Source organism: Dicentrarchus labrax, unplaced genomic scaffold, assembly GCF_905237075.1.
Source record: "Dicentrarchus labrax unplaced genomic scaffold, dlabrax2021, whole genome shotgun sequence".
In the NCBI taxonomy this organism is placed as follows: domain Eukaryota; kingdom Metazoa; phylum Chordata; class Actinopteri; family Moronidae; genus Dicentrarchus; species Dicentrarchus labrax.
In genome coordinates, this window is record NW_026136720.1 from 33,080,036 (window position 1) to 33,097,535 (window position 17,500).

A 17,500-nucleotide genomic window follows, 5' to 3' on the forward strand; every position below is an offset into this window, starting at 1 on the left:
TTAAATACATATTGTAAATAGTGTAGTATTTGTACTATGTGTTACTGCTGTTAAATACATACAAGTTGCCTAAAAATATGCTTATAAGGTTGGTCAATAGCGAGTCATATCACGTCCCTGACACTAAAATGACTGCATTAATCCAAATTGATGTGTAAAAAATTAACTGTTACTCCTTTTATTAACTTGTTATTTGTGTTTTTTTTTTTCCATCCATCACAATAGATTCACACCTGTGCTACCTGGGCTACTGCCTATCAAGATTACCCTAGAATCCGTGAATACTGGAGTCCAATCCAGTACTTTTCACAATACATCGACAACAAAATCTTTGATCTGGCAGCTTTTACAAATCAGAGACAGCTGCAAACTACAGGAGTGTCACTGAATACTACTGCCCAAGAAATCAAGATTTTCTTCTGCAATGGCAAGACATACATGAGGTGCACCAAATGCAAAATGTTCCTCTGCATCACCAAAAAGAAAACATGCTTCCAGGATTATCGCCGCTAAAATATCCAGAGGAAGAAGAATGAAGAATGTTCTGTCTTCACACAAAAAAGAAATTGTAAGACACTTTTTCTCTTTGGTTCTATAACTATATATAACTGTATATAACTTATGTAACTATATATAACTTATATAACTATATATAACTTATATAACATATATAACTTATATAACATATATAACTTCTATAACTATATATAACTTATATAACATATATAACTATATATAACTCATGTATCTATATATAACTTATCTAACTATATATAACTATATATAACTTATATAACTTATATAACATATATAACTTATATAACATATATATAACTTATATAGCTATATATAACTTATATAACATATATAACTATATATAACATATATAACTTATATAACATATATAACTTATATAACTATATATAACTTATATAACATATATAACTATATACAACTCATGTATCTATATATAATTTATGTAACTATATATAACTATATATAACTTATATAACTTATATAACATATCTAACTATATATAACTCATGTTTCTATATATAACTATATTTAACTATATATAACTTATGTAACTATATATAACTTATATAACTATATATACTTATTTAACTATAACTTATGTAACTATATAACTATATATATATATTGTTGCTGTGCACCTGTCTGTCTGTCTGTCTGTCTCTCTCTCTCTCTCTCTCTGTCTCTCTCTCTCTCTCTCCCACCTAGAGCCGGAGGATCTGTCCTAGGTTTCTGCCTTTTAACAGGCAGTTTTTCCTTGCCCTTGTCGCCTAGTGCTTGCTCATGGTGGTACTGTTGGGTCTCTGTAATTAATGTTATAAAGAGTTCGGTCTAGACCTGCTCTATTTGAAAAGTGTCCTGAGATAACTTCTGTTATGAATTGGCGCTATACAAATAAAATTGAATTGAATTGAATTGAATATAACTTATATAACGTTTGTAACTATATATAACTTATATAACTATATATAACTATATATAACTTATATAACTATATATAACTTATGTAACTATATATAACTTATATAACATATGACTATATATAACTTATGTAACTATATATAACTGATATAACATATAACTATATATAACTTATGTTACTATATATAACTATATATAACTTATGTAACTATATATAGCTTATATAACTATATATAACAATCAATCAATCAATCAATCAGTCAATCAAAGAAACAGAGGATGTGACCTCAGCGTTGTTAATGGGAGCTGACCTCTGACAATTATTATATTTCATCACATGTTAAAAAAAACTGAGTAACATTTAGTGAGTTAGCGTCTGTGTCTCAGGAGGAAGAGCGGCTCGGTCATAATCAGAAGGCTGGTGGTTCGATTCCCTCCAGCTGCAGGTGGAAGTGTCCAAAATACTCAACCCCAAACTGCTGCTGATGCTGAACCACTGTGAATGTGTGAATGTGAATGAATGAGTAAAGAGCTCTGAGTGGTCAGGAGACGAGAGAGGAACCATATCTATATTATATCATATATGATATTATTATTATATTACATCATATATGATATTATTATTATATTATATTATTATTATTTCATATATTATATCATTATTATATTATTATATCATATATTATATTATTAAATTATATTATATCATTATTATATTATATTATATTATATTACAGTGATGTTACACACTGGAGCTTTAATATATTTAATAAAACAGATTGGATGTAAAAACTCGTAAACAAACATGACGACAGCTGTTTTTTGTCAATAAAGTTTTCTCTTTTGAAGACAGAATATTTCACAGTTTTTGTTTTATAATTCATTTTTTTCCACCAACATGCAAAACACATTATCACAATAATCAATAATCTCTACAAACAATCTCATCTCTTTTGCTCGTTTACATCATCAGCGGCAGCGATGACATCACAAAAACGGATGAAGCAGTTCCTGTTTTTACTGATGATGTCATAACGTCACACTGATTAATATTCATCTGCAACGCCACACAAAGTGCATCATGGGACACAAAACGATCAGACAAATAATGAATAATGAAAAGCAGCGTGTGACAATCCAATTAGGTCACTAACGAGTTCTTCTCTGGTTACCATAGCAACTAATGAATGAGACTGAAACCAGCAGCAGGAAACACGTCCATGTTCACAAAACACTGTTTGTCAAAGAGAATAAACGCTTCATCAATAAAGACTGAACAGCAAAACCAAAACTATAAAATACCATAAAAAATAACATTTCAATTCAAAAAGAACTAAATGATCTCAAATAAAAAATAACATTTCAATATTTCACTTTTACCAGCAAAATCGATCAATAAATCAATAAACAGGATCAGATATTGAACAGCTGATTACATAAAACCTTGTTAACGTCAGCTGATCAGTTTTATCCTTTATCATCAATTCAGTGTTTCTAGGTTTAGTTGGCTGGCATTTTGCTAACAATAGCTTTCGGATGTAACTAGCTAACGATTGACGTAGATTAGCAATGAGTTAGCTAGCGTTTCACTCTGTTGCAAGTTACCTGTAAAATGTTAGGTAACTAGCTAGCTAATCGTTGTTAATCGTGAACTGGATCAGATTTTATAAAGCAAAGTATTTCCTGGTTTTCCCTCTGACGTCCTCCGGCTGCTCGGCTTCAATTCTTTACAGAGTTTCCTGATGGACAGATAGCTTTAGCTAAAGTAGCTAACCGCTAAGTAGCTGCTGCTAACTGTCTGTGCTGTTAGCGGGCGACAGAACCGGGCTCAGCAGCCAGACCGGGATCGATCACAGCCTCTGAGACCGACATGGAATAACGTTACAGTACCGAGATCATTTACAGAGTTTCTGGTGGACAGATTGATCAGTAGCCAACCGCTAACTGCTGTCTGAATTTAACAGAGTCCTATAACGACTTTAGTCCCTCTGAAATTGATAATCTTGTCGATAGTGCTACAGGCTCACTACGATCAACATTAGACTCTATCGCTCCTATAAAAAGGAAATTATTAAAAACATAGGAGACTAGCACCTTGGTATAACCACCAAACCCGCCAGTTAAAACAAATAGCTAGGAAATCTGAAAGGAAATGGCGCTCTTCCAAATTATCAGAATATCGCTCAAATTGGCAAGATAATCTTAAGATTTATAGAAAGGCCCTCCGTAATGCCAGAGGAGCCTATTACTCAGCACTAATAGAAGAAAATAAGAATAACCCTAGGTTCCTCTTCAGCACTGTAGCCAGGCTGACAGAGAGTCACAGCTCTATTGAGCCACATATCCCCATAAACTTAAGTAGCAATGACTTCATGAGCTTCTTCTATAATAAAATTATTACTATTAGAGAGAAAATTAATCACCAACTGCCATCAACAGTTATCAGTGGCTCTCCAAGTTCAGGGACTTTAACTAATGTAAACTTAGATGTATATTTAGACAGTTTTTCTGCTATCGATCTTCATCAGTTAACTTCAATCATTTCTTCATCGAAGCCATCAACCTGTCTATTAGACCCGATCCCAACTAGGCTGCTTAAAGAAGTTGTTCCCTTAATTGGCACTTCTTTACTGGATATGATTAATCTTTCTTTATTATCAGGATATGTACCACAGTCCTTTAAAGTAGCTGTAATTAAACCCCTTCTTAAAAAGTCTACTCTTGACCCAGGGGTTTTAGCCAACTATAGACCGATTTCTAACCTCCCCTTCCTCTCTAAGATTCTGGAGAAAGTAGTCACCAAAGAGTTGTGTGACTTTCTACATAACAATAGTTTATTTGAGGATTTTCAGTCAGGATTTAGAGTTCATCACAGCACAGAGACAGCTCTGGTTAAAGTTAATAATGACCTTTTGATTGCTTCAGACAATGGACTTGTCTCTGTACTTGTATTATTAGATCTTAGTGCTGCATTTGACACCATTGACCATGATATTCTTTTACAGAGACTTGAGCATCAAATTGGCATTAAAGGAACCGCACTAAGCTGGTTTAAGTCATATTTATCAGATCGTTTGCAGTTTGTACATGTTAACGATGAATCTTCAATAAATACTACAGTTAGTCATTGAGTTCCACAAGGTTCTGTACTTGGACCAATATTATTTACTTTATATATGCTCCCTTTAGGCAACATTATTAGAAATCACTCCATTAACTTTCAGTGTTATGCCGATGATACGCAGTTTTATCTATCAATCAAGCCCGATGAAATTAATCAATTATCTAAATTACAAACATGTCTTAAGGACATAAAATCCTGGATGACCTGCAATTTTCTGATGTTAAACTCAGAAAAAAACAAAATTCTTGTTCTTGGCCCCAAAAACCTTAGAGACTCACTGTCTAAAGACATAGTTACTCTAGATGGCATTACCTTGGCCTCTAGCACCACTGTCAGGAATCTTGGAGTTATCTTTGATCTGGATTTGTCTTTTAACTCCCACATAAAGCAGACCTCTAGGACCGCCTTCTTTCATTTACGTAATATTACAAAAATTAGACACATACTATCACAGACAGATGCAGAAAAACTAATCCATGCATTTGTTACTTCAAGGCTGGATTACTGCAACTCTTTATTATCAGGTTGCCCCAATAAGTCCATTAAAACGCTCCAATTAATTCAGAACGCTGCAGCACGAGTACTGACAGGAACTAGAAAAAGAGATCACATCTCTCCTGTACTAGCTTCTCTGCATTGGCTCCCTGTAAAATGTAGAATAGAATTTAAAATCCTCCTCCTCACCTACAAAGCTCTTCATGGCCAGGCCCCTTCATATCTTAAAAGAGCTCATAGTACCCTATTACCCCTCTAGAACACTACGTTCTCTGAATGCTGGGCTACTTGTGGTTCCTATAGTCTCTAAAAGTAGAACAGGAGCCAGAGCCTTCAGTTACCAAGCTCCTCTCCTGTGGAACCAGCTTCCAGTTGTGGTTCTGGAGGCAGACACCCTCACCACATTCAAGAGTAGGCTTAAGACGTTCCTCTTTGATAAAGCTTATAGTTAGGGCTGGATCAGGTGAGTCCTGAACCATCCCTTAGTTATGCTGCTATAGGCCTAGACTATCGGGGGATTTCCCATGGTACACTGAGCTCCTCTCTTCCGCTCTCTTTCTGCACTCATTCATGTTCCATTAATGCATGTTACTAATTTCACTTCTTCCCCGGAGTTCTTGTGCTTTCTCGTCTCGCAGGTTCTCATGGATCTTGGTGGAGCCTCCTGCCATGGTCCTGCTAGATTGCCATTGCCAATACTGTTGTTGCTGTGCACCTGTCTGTCTCTCTCTCTCTCTCTCTCTCTCTGTCTGTCTGTCTGTCTGTCTCTCTCTCTGTCTGTCTGTCTCTCTCTCTCTCTCTCTCTCTCTCACCCCAACTGGTCGAGACAGACGACCACCCACCTAGAGCCGGAGGATCTGTCCTAGGTTTCTGCCTTTTAACAGGCAGTGTTTCCTTGCCCTTGTCTCCAAGTGCTTGCTCATGGTGGTACTGTTGGGTCTCTGTAAATAATGTTATAAGGAGTTCGGTCTAGACCTGCTCTATTTGAAAAGTGTCCTGAGATAACTTTTGTTATGAATTGGCGCTATACAAATAAAACTGAATTCAATTCAGTTGAATTGTTAGCTCGGTCAGCCGTGCAGCTAAGCTAGCTGACTCAGTCCCGGGACACCAGGAGCCGAACCCAGCTAGAAAACCACCAAGGTACTGAATTCCCTGACGGTCTCAGAGATTGTGTTCGGTCCAGGGTCCGACTGCGTTCACTGGAAGTTCAACGCTGACAGAAACACTCTGCTTCCTCTTTCATGGAGACTTTCTGTCATTGTGTTGATTGTAGCGCCCCCTGTGGACAACAGTGGTACCGTTTCTACCAATTCCTTACTCTGATTTCGAGGGGAACCTGACCGGTAGTAGACGTAGGTCATATAGTATTCTGCTGTAGTATACTATCTTTGTAGTACTTGTACTGTGTGTACAGGAACAAAACTCACCTCCAGCAGGATGGAAATTAAAATAAAACATTAACTGATGATAAGAATAATCAACAAATAATATTTAACAATAAAATAAAATATTATCAGCTAGTTTCTTGAGGGAAAATCTTCTTGCTCCGTTATCTGACTCTGGACTGCTCTGAGTTCTGGCTCTCCTCAGTCAGACCACTCCTGGTCCTCAGGTTCAGAGTCCTCCTCTGATTCGCTGTACTCCACTGCGATGCGTCGCGACAGGATGGTGGCAACATCATTTCCTGTGGGCTCTCGCTTCTTGGCCTCCTCCTGTTCACGCTGCTCCTGGACCTTCCTCAGCTGGATCCCTGCAGACCAGGAGAGACCAGAACCCCAACACGTGAGACTGCATCTATGTGGTTCTCTGGTTCTATATGAGAGACGGTGCGTAACTCTGGTTCTATACGACATCCAGAGATGGTGAGTAACTCTGGTTCTATGGTTCTATACGACCTCTAGAGACGGTGAGTAACGCTGGTTCTATGGTTCTATACGACCTCCAGAGACGATACGTAGTTCTGGTTCTATGGTTATATACGACCTCCATAGTGGTACGTAACTCTGATTCTATGGTTCTATACGACCTCTAGAGACGGTACGTAACTCTGGTTCTATGGTTCTATACGACCTCCAGAGACGGTGCATAACTCTGGTTCTCCGGCTCTATACGACCTCTAGAGACGGTGCGTAACTCTGATTCTATGGTTCTATACAACCTCCAGAGACGGTGCGTAACTCTGGTTCTATGGTTCTATACGACCTCCAGAGACGGTACGTAACTCTGGTTCTATGGTTCTATACGACCTCCAGAGTGGTACGTAACTCTGGTTCTATACGACCTGTAGAGACGGTATGTAACTCTGGTTCTATGGTTCTATATGACCTCCAGAGACGGTATGTAACTCTGGTTCTATGGCTCTATACGACCTCTAAAGACGGTACGTGACTCTGGTTCTATGGTTCTATACAACCTCCAGAGACAGTACGTAACTCTGTTTCTATGGTTCTATACGACCTCTAAAGACGGTGCGTAACTCTGGTTCTATGGTTCTATACGACCTCTAGGGACGGTACGTAACTCTGGTCCTATGAGTTAAACCAGAAACGCAGTAACTGTAACTGACCTCTGCGTATGGCGGCCAGCAGGTCACTGCGGGCGTCGTTCATCGGTACGTTCGGTCCACCAGGAGGCTTCCTGCCATCCATCGCTGGGGGCAACGGGGGCGCAGCGGCCGAAGGCAGGGCCTGGACTCCGGGCCGGGAGGGGGAGGGAACGTAGTTAGCCGGGGGAGGTGGGGGGGGGGGAGGGGCTGTAGCGGCGAGAGAGGACAGCAGCGCCACCTATAGGCAAAAACAATATTTCATTTCTTTCAGTTTTTGTCACAAGTTACAAAACAATTTAAAAGTGGTCCGTTACCTTGGTTACCAGGAGCAGCTGCAGGGTGCAGCGGCGTTGCCATGGCAGCAGTGTGGGTAGAGCTGTTGGGGAACACCATCTGTCCCGCTGACGGCATGAGGGGGGGGGGTGGCGGGGGGGCCGGAGGGATCTGATGGTCACTGAAGAGAGATGGAGGTTAAAGGTCAAACATGAGTCAGACGATGAGACAGTAAACTGTGTGTGTGTGTGTGTGTGTGTGTGTGTGTGTGTGTGTGTGTGTTTCTGTGTGTGTACTTGGCCTCCTTGGCAGCGTTGGTCCGTGCTGAGTTCTGATTGGTCGAGCCAGCAAGCGGTGGCGGGTGGTGGTGATGATGCGGCTGGTTGCGGCCCAGCGAGTGCTGCCGGGCAGTCGCCGCAGTAACCACAGAGGAGGCGGAGGCTGGTCGGAGGGCGCGGTCCAATGACTGAGTCTGACCGCTTCCAATGGTCGCCGCGGTGACATGATCCTTCCCATCATGCCCCTGGGCATCATGGTGGTGGGTATCGGCGGGGAAGGAGGGGTCGTCTGACATCCCGGACCTGGAGGGGGAGGAGTTATTAGCATTAATATTAGACAGATATCAGCAGATACTCACGTAGTGCGTTTACCTGTCAGGTGACATGGAGCCGTCAGAGGTGTGGTATGGTGACGGTGTCAGTCGAGCGTCTGGGCGGAGCTCCTTGTCGTACGCCATCAGGTTCCACTCCTGCCGCCTGTTCCGAGCTTTCCGAACCTTCACAGAACAGCGCTGATGTAACTTTGACCAAAACAATCAATGATGGAACCATAAACAACAGAAAGCAGAGCTAACCTTCTTCACTTCCCGTCCTGAAGACTCTTCCACATGCTTCTGTTCCTGGATATTAAAACATAAACATATTCTTCATTCGGTCACATTGCTGCGCTGTGGAATATATTGTCATACTGTGGTTTTAGCTCGATAATGTTATCTTAGCTTGGTTGCTAATGCAGATAAATTGCTCGCTAGCTAACATAGCAAAATTGGTTAGTGATACCTGTTAGCTTTGTACCGCTAGCATAATTTATTGTTGGCTAAAATCAAAGTTTGTCAGAATACATAAGTATAGTGTTTACTGCGAACATTACAGATACAGTCAGACAGACAGACAGACAGACAGACAGATGAACCTTTTGTCGTCTTTTTTCTTTGCGTTTGTTCTCGGTGGCCTGCAGCATCTTTTCCTTCCACAGGCTGAAGAAGTAAGACGGGTCGGTGTAAAACTTCAGTCCATCCTTCTTATCGTCCCTACACACAGACACACACACAGTTTTTATTTAATTATCCTTTTTTTTTTTTTTTTAAGTATTAAAAATTTTAAATATTTTTTATTTGATAGGACAGCTGAAGACAGACAGGAAAGGGGGGGCAGAGAGAGAGGGGATGACACGCAGCAAAGGGCCACAGGTCGGATTCGAACCCTGGGCCGCTGCAGCAAGGACTCAGCCTTGGTACATGGGTCGCCAGCTCTACCCACTGAGCTAATTATCCATTATTGATAAATTGTTGCTTTCAGAAAAACAGGACCTGATTATGTTGAGGGAGCGGGGTTTAAACTGACCTGTAAGGTATCAGGATGTTGAGGGGGCAGGTTTAAACTGACCTGTAAGGTATCAGGACGTTGAGGGGGCGGGTTTAAACTGACCTGTAAGGTGTCAGGATGTTGAGAGGTGGTGGTTTGTCGCAGCGTTGGTACATTTCCAGCACTGGGTTGAGGATGGAGCTCCGTGACACCACCTGCTGGTCCTGGATGGTACTGCTCCTGAAAGCCTTCCTCATGTTGATGTCTTGCAGAGACACTGCACCACAAACAGTCCTGTTACTACACAGTGGGTCTGATAGTCTCATACAGCTAGTTGTTGTTTTAATATACGTTTAATTTGAACATTTTAGCATTATTATTAAATGTGCATGATTTGTGGTTCCTGGACAAAATTGCCCAGTTGTCTACCGCTTGCAAGTATAAACATGTGGGTCTGGTGTGCTGCCAGTCGGGTGTGATGGCGTACTGACACAAGACCAGCAATTACAGCCATACCACCCTGAACACGTTGATCTCATCTGATCTTGCAGGGTCAGACCTGGCAGTTCGATCCCAGTTCCTGCATGTCGAGGTGTCATTGATACTGAACCCCAAATTGCTCCTGATGTTTCGCTATCGGTGTATGAATGTGGCATGTTGTGTGAAGAGCTTTGAGTGGTCGGAGTGCACTGGCTTGTGCAACTTGTGGACAAGAGGTGGGAATCGAAACGCTAACCCTGCAATGAGTGGATGATCCTCTACTACCTGAGCCACAGCCACATACTGACACTTGACTATGGAAACTCATTTTGAGACAGGAACAGGAAGTGTACCCATCACCCTCTCCGAGTCCATCTGAGACGACCAGCTGTGTGAATCAAAGCTTCCCATTTGCTGAAGGAATTCTTTCGGATTGTAAAGAGGTCAGAGCTCTTTCGGGCTCGTTATGGGCCATCAATCAGACAGCTTATGTGTACCTGAAGTAAAAGCTCAGGTGTGGGAGGAGTGTAGGGTGCACATGGACTTTTAGTTGGTCTCAAATTAGTTCTATAAAACCATCAGATTACGGAACTGAACCTTGACTGGGAACAGACCCAAAAGCCTTTGTAAAGGAGGTTGGAGAGTTGGACTTATATATTGTTTGGCTGTCTTGAGTGACAGTGTGGTCAGTTAGGTCATCTAGTCTACATTTGTTTTGTGAACTTTGAGAAGGCAGCAGGGTATCTTGTGGGACCATGAGGTGCTGGGCTTGTACAACCAGAGTAAGAGCTGTAGTCTCATTTTGGTGGGTGTTGAACTGCACCAGCATTGTGCCTCTAATTCAGTTTGTATTTTGGATGGAATATGAAGGCCCAGCCAAGCAGACAAGAGTTATGGTTTTGTTATGTATTTAGGCTCCTTTCATCACACTATCAGCGGGTGTACAAGGGAGGTTTGGAGCTGGTAAAAGCAATTAGGATAATTGGTCTGAGGCCAGGGTACAGTGCAGGAAGGAAGTGGACTGTTCAGGTTGGAGAAGTTGTCCCAAGAAAATAATTCAAATATGTGGAGATGTTTGTGAATAAAGGTAACCTTGAGCAATGGGTCTGGATCCCTGCAGTGGATAAACAGATGGATGTAATGACTGATCTGACAGTAAACATCCAGCAGAGTTTCTCACCCACCTTCCTCCACAGTGGAGTCCAGCTGTGTGACCTTCACTGACAGCAGGTCCACTCGCTCCTGCAGGCTGTTCATCCTCAGGTAGAAACTGTTGGCCTCCGTGAACAGCTCACCAAAGATGTCCTCTGCATGGCGACCTGCATGCAGTACAGGTAAACCTCATGTTATCAACACAACAGCAGGACCACGTTACACTGCACTAAAGCCGGGGAGACCCTGTTAACTCAGAACTGTTGACTCATTTTATGATGAAGTTGCATGTCTGCCTCATTGATTGTCACTTTCAGTGTGAAGGGGAGACTGTGTAGACTGAATGTATACACGAATCCGGGGAAGTACCAGAAGTCTCTGCACACGCAAGCTGTCCTAATAAGTGACACAGGGGACATGTTCACGAGCCAGGACATCAATAATCAAACCGACCGCCATATTTGTGTATTAGTATCATCAACAACCAATAATTGTATGGAAACATGTTAATGTCCTTTGAGTAACAAACACCTGTCACTCACAGTGACCAGTTGGGCGCTGTAGGAGGTAAACGACAAACATTGTTCAGTACACAGCCCTCTTGTTTGAGTCAGCTGTAGTGAAACCGTTTAGATTCGGTGTGATCACCACAGTGTGTCCAGTCAATGGACCCGCACAGTCTGAGCAGAGGACTCGTTCTGGTTGGGCAAAAAGACAGATTATAACATGAAGTGTTAACTACGGTGGCTGAGAGGTATCAACTAACTGACTAACACTAACACAAAGAATTTGAGCGACAACATATGTTAACAATGAAACAGGGACTGATTGTTTACATGTGTTACATGTGGAAGAGGAAAGTTCTCGTCCGCTTGAGTGGGTTACATTTTTTAGTTAACTTCCACAAAGCAGGTTTGGTTGAGGACTGAGTTTGTTCACTTACTTGTTTGTGCTGTCACATGTGTAGGCAGTAAGTCCGCCGGTAATAGTTTCACTGGCAACATTTGTTGTTGTTCACTTCTGTTATGCTGTAGCTTTTGTAGTTAGTTACCTCTCAGCCACCGTAGTTAATAAACAAGTTTCATGGGGCGCCCGGTTAGCTCAGTGGGTAGAGCTGAGTTCCATGTACCGATGCTGAGTCCTTGCTGCAGCGGCCCAGGGTTCGAATCCAACCTGCGGCCCTTTGCTGCATGTCATCCCCTCTCTCTGCCCCCCTTTCCTGTCTATCTTCAGCTGTCACTATCATAAAGACAATAAAAGCGTCAGCACTCACTGAGTCCTCCAAGCTGTTTGATGACAGCAGCCAGGGTGCTGTTGGTGACACACTCCAGCTCACTGGCGACCCCATCAGGCAGAGCGCCGCGACACAAATATCTGGGTTCAATAATCCGCTTCACCAACGGCATGGCTGACCTGCAGAGAGAGAGAGGTTCCTTAAACAGTGTATAACCTCTAAAGTTATGTTCTATATGTAGCTGATTTAATCAATAATCAGAAGCTGTCATACATTGACCATCCACTGTTTAGATCTTGGTGCTTTTTAACTCTAGATTTGAACCGGATGAAGGATTTTAGTCATCGGACGTCTGGATCTTAAGTTATCAGAGAAACAAGCTGAGCTAACGTTAGCAGCAGCTCGGCTCGCAGCCCCTCCGGGACGTCCTCTGTCTGTCCAACAGCGTGGGAGAAGCAGTGATTTTTAAGGTGGAACTGCTTTATTCAGTGTGTTTAGTGGTTTTAATCAGCGGGTCTGTTTGTTTTGGACCTCTGAGACCTCTGTGGATCATTGGGCTCCCGGTAGAAACCTCCTGAACCATGAACACTGATGAAATCCTAACCGGGAGAAGCTGACTGCAATGACGCCAATGGTGGTGATGACAATTAAATTCAATTCAATTTTATTTGTATAGCGCCAAATCATAACAGAAGTTATCTCAGGACGCTTTTCAAATAGAGCAGGTCTAGACCGAACTCTTTAAAACATTAATTACAGAGACCCAACAGTACCACCATGAGCAAGCACTTGGCGACAAGGGCAAGGAAAAACTGCCTGTTAAAAGGCAGAAACCTAGGACAGATCCTTCGGCTCTAGGTGGGTGGTCGTCTGTCTCGACCAGTTGGGGTGAGAGAGAGAGAGAGAGACAGAGACAGAGAGAGAGAGAGAGAGAGAGAGAGAGAGAGAGAGAGAGAGACACAGACAGACAGACAGGTGCACAGCAACAACAGTATTGGCAATGGCAATCTAGCAGGACCATGGCAGGAGGCTCCACCAGGATCGACAAGAACCTGCGAGACGAGAAAGCACAAGAACTCCGGGGAAGAAGTGGAGTTAGTAACATGCATTAATGGAACATGAATGAGTGCAGAAAGAGAGAGGAAGAGAGGAGCTCAGTGCACCATGGGAAATCCCCCGATAGTCTAGGCCTATAGCAGCATAACTAAGGGATGGTTCAGGACTCACCTGATCCAGCCCTAACTATAAGCTTTATCAAAGAGGAATGTCTTAAGCCTACTCTTGAATGTGGTGAGGGTGTCTGCCTCCCGAACCACAACTGGAAGCTGGTTCCACAGGAGAGGAGCTTGGTAACTGAAGGCTCTGGCTCCTGTTCTACTTTTAGAGACTATAGGAACCACAAGTAGCCCAGCATTCAGAGAACGTAGTGTTCTAGAGGGGTAATAGGGTACTATGAGCTCTTTAAGATATGAAGGGGCCTGACCATGAAGAGCTTTATAGGTGAGGAGGAGGATTTTAAATTCTATTCTACATTTTACAGGGAGCCAGTGCAGAGAAGCTAGTACAGGAGAGATGTGATCTCTTTTTCTAGTTCCTGTCAGTACTCATGCTGCAGCGTTCTGAATTAATTGGAGCGTTTTAATGGACTTATTGGGGCAACCTGATAATAAAGAGTTGCAGTAATCCAGCCTTGAAGTAACAAATGCATGGATTAGTTTTTCTGCATCTGTCTGTGATAGTATGTGTCTAATTTTTCTAATATTACGTAAATGAAAGAAGGCAGTCCTAGAGGTCTGCTTTATGTGGGAGTTAAATGACAAATCCTGATCAAAGATAACTCCAAGATTCCTGACAGTGGTGCTAGAGGCCAAGTTAATGCCATCTAGAGTAACTATATCTTTAGACAGTGAGTCTCTGAGGTTTTTGGGGCCAAGTACAAGAATTTTGTTTTTTTCTGAGTTTAACAACTCCCATGATCCCACGCTGCTTCACCACCTCATCACACTTCCTGTTTTCTTATTGATTGGATGTGAGAGAGCCCCTAGTGGCAGAAACTACAGATTGCAGGTTTAACAAAACAAGCTAAAGCTTTAAATCAGGAACTGTGAAAGGAGCCGATTGTGAGGACGATGTCACTAACACAGAGTATTAATATATATATTAATATATTGAGCTGCAGTTCCTCTAACATCCACCAGATGCTGCTGTGACCTCCAGCGTCTCCACACACAGCGACTGACAGATGTTTATGTCTGTAGAGGAATGTCTGTCACATCTGGATGTCTGAGCACACACACACACACACACACACACACACACACTGAGAGCCCTGCAGTCTCAGAGGGCATCGCCATGGTAACGCAGCCAGCCTTTACCTCACGCTCTGCTGCCCACAGAACTGAATGTGGTTACTGTTGCTAGGAGACAGTGTGTGTGGGGGAGGGGGGGTTCTACAGTACATTATATAATGTTACAACAAACAGATAGTTTGTGTAATCAGATTACTGTGGGAGCGGAATATAACCCTGGAGCTGTCAGCATGCAGTTACACAGTTTATCCAGCAGTCTGCGCTGTTCTGCAACAGTTATTAAAACCATGGCCCAGTTTAATAATACAGACCTCTGCCCTGTATCTGCAGCCCCGACCTCTGCCCTGTATCTGCAGCCCCGACCTCTGCCCTGTATCTGCAGCACCGACCTCTGCCCTGTATCTGCAGCCCCGACCTCTGCCCTGTATCTGCAGCCCCGACCTCTGCCCTGTATCTGCAGCACCGACCTCTGCCCTGTATCTGCAGCACCGACCTCTGCCCTGTATCTACAGCACTGACACACACTATGCACTGTGGCTTTATTGGGTCTGGTTCCGGTTCAGTTTAACACACAGGTGTCTAAATATGTTCTGTACCAATTTTGATGAAGATTAGATGAAATATGTGCCGAACCTCACTGATACACAACTTTAACTTCAACTTTTTGGCTCAGAGGTAGAGCGGGTTGTTGGTCTGATCCCCGGCTCCTCTCCCTGCATGTAGTGTACAGCACACTGAGTGCTATATAAGTACAGTCAGGATGAAGATCGATGATCTTCAGCGGAACAGACTTCATGTCTCTTCGAGTGGTAACCATGGAAACCAGCCACCTCCATGCTGTGAGCATGCTCAGACCCTCACACAGAGAAACACACACACATCCTGATCCTGCTGTCTTAGTGGGGACTCAACCCGATGACACTGGACCTTTAAAGGTGCAGCCAGTCCAACGCTCCCAGGTCCCTTGAACTACCCACGGTGGGTTCAAACTCAGATACGTTCCAGTGTCACCTTGTCACACCGAATACATCAGTTAGCATCATGGCTCATGTTAGCTAGGGAAGCTAACGTTAGCAAACCAACATATCCACCCAGACAGGATGTTGCTAGCGATAATGTTAGCGAGCCATATTTGTGAGGATCAATATGAGTTATTGAGGAAATGCATTACTTTCTATATCCAGAGTCCGTCATTCCCGCCTTGGATTCAAATCGCCTTTGTTACCATGGTAACACACAGGCATCACCAGCTCAACCAGGACCGAAGAACTAAAGCCAATCAATCAATACCATGCGATTATTAGTTACTGATCAGTTACAGTGGGACCATCTCACATTCAGTCACATGATTCATGTGTTATGACATCACATGTGAGATGAAGTGGAAGGTCTGATGTCACTGATACAAGCTCCGCCCCCTTCACACACACACACACACACACACACACACACACACTCTGACAACATGATGTAATGCACCAGTGTGTGTGGGGGGGTGATCAGGTCTGTCACACTCAATCGATCAGCTGATCAGCTGCGTCCTCCCGGTCTGCACGGTCCGACCGCTGATGACGTCATCGCCGGTAGCGGATGACTGACAGGTCGGACCGATCAGATCAGAGAGCGCCGCGGCACGCGGATCGATCACAGCTCGGATCCGTCAGTTACAAACCGATAGCGGATCGATGAGACTCACCGCGGGCTGAGGAGGGTTCGGGTCCGGGTTCCGGTTCGGTCTGCTGAGGTTCCTCCGTCACAGAGCGGCGGACAGTGGACTCATCCTCCGGTCCTCCGAGCGGGAATGGATGCTGAGAAGGGGGAGGGGGGGTCGGCTCCAGTCGGCTCCTGTCGGCTCCTGTCGGCCGTCGGGTTACAGTTGTTTCCAGTTACACTACAATAACACAGCACAATAATTTAAAGTGACACACAGAGAGCAGAACCTCTTCTCAAGTCTCCAAAACTCGGAACACATTTTCTGCTTTACTTTACTTTTGAAATGCTCTGAACACAGTTCTCTGCATAACAAGCTGACAAAAAGTCACATGTTCACATTTCAAAACTCTGATTGGCCAATATATGTGCCACCTGGCCAAACACCTCAATGGTTCATTGTTACCACTTCAATCAGGAGTGCTTTTCATTACTCCCAAATGTGAATGTAACCCACTGGATGTGCTGCAGCCTCCCTACACACCCAGGGACTCTGCGTTGTGTGTATGGTTGTGATAGGGTGTTTGTGTGGGGAGAGAAGAGAAGCACTGGAGACAGGAGTTCTGGATTGTGGCTGAGACCTGGAGACACTTTATTGGCACACATTGACAGCTTTCACCTCTGGTCCTCTACACTGGCTGCTGGCTCCGTCACCCTTACAGGACAATGAATGAAAATATTGTTTATAGTTTTTCTTAAAAACTATATTCTAGTGCAAAATAAACAAATATATTGTGTCAAAATAATACTCTACAACCAAAAAATGATAAATTACAGGAAGTTTAATTAAATAAGGCACTCTTTAAACATATGACTTCATAAAAATAAATGAAATGACTTAAAACAGCAAACTGAAAGAATAATGCTTCATCCTGCAATATTTCCACTGAACAGGTGCTCTACTCACGCACAGCAAGCTAGCCAACATTACAGCCAAAGTTTTCATATAAAATACAAGTGTTCGCTTCTCAAACTCGCACCAGATGTAAACTAACATATAAATTAACACATCAGATGAACATAATGACCGGATGGGTGATTTTAGTTAAGACATTTTAGAAGGATGCAGGCCGCCACTAACACTGCTACCTTACAGGACAATGAATGAAAACATTTAGATGGCGTCCCGCACAGCAT

General features: G+C 42.9%; 1 pseudogene; it reads right to left on the reverse strand.

Moving 5' to 3' along the window:
* Nucleotides 1–5,666: 5,666 nt before the first annotated feature.
* On the reverse strand, nucleotides 5,667–16,474 carry LOC127353439 (actin-binding protein WASF3-like; annotated as a pseudogene).
* Nucleotides 16,475–17,500: the final 1,026 nt, after the last annotated feature.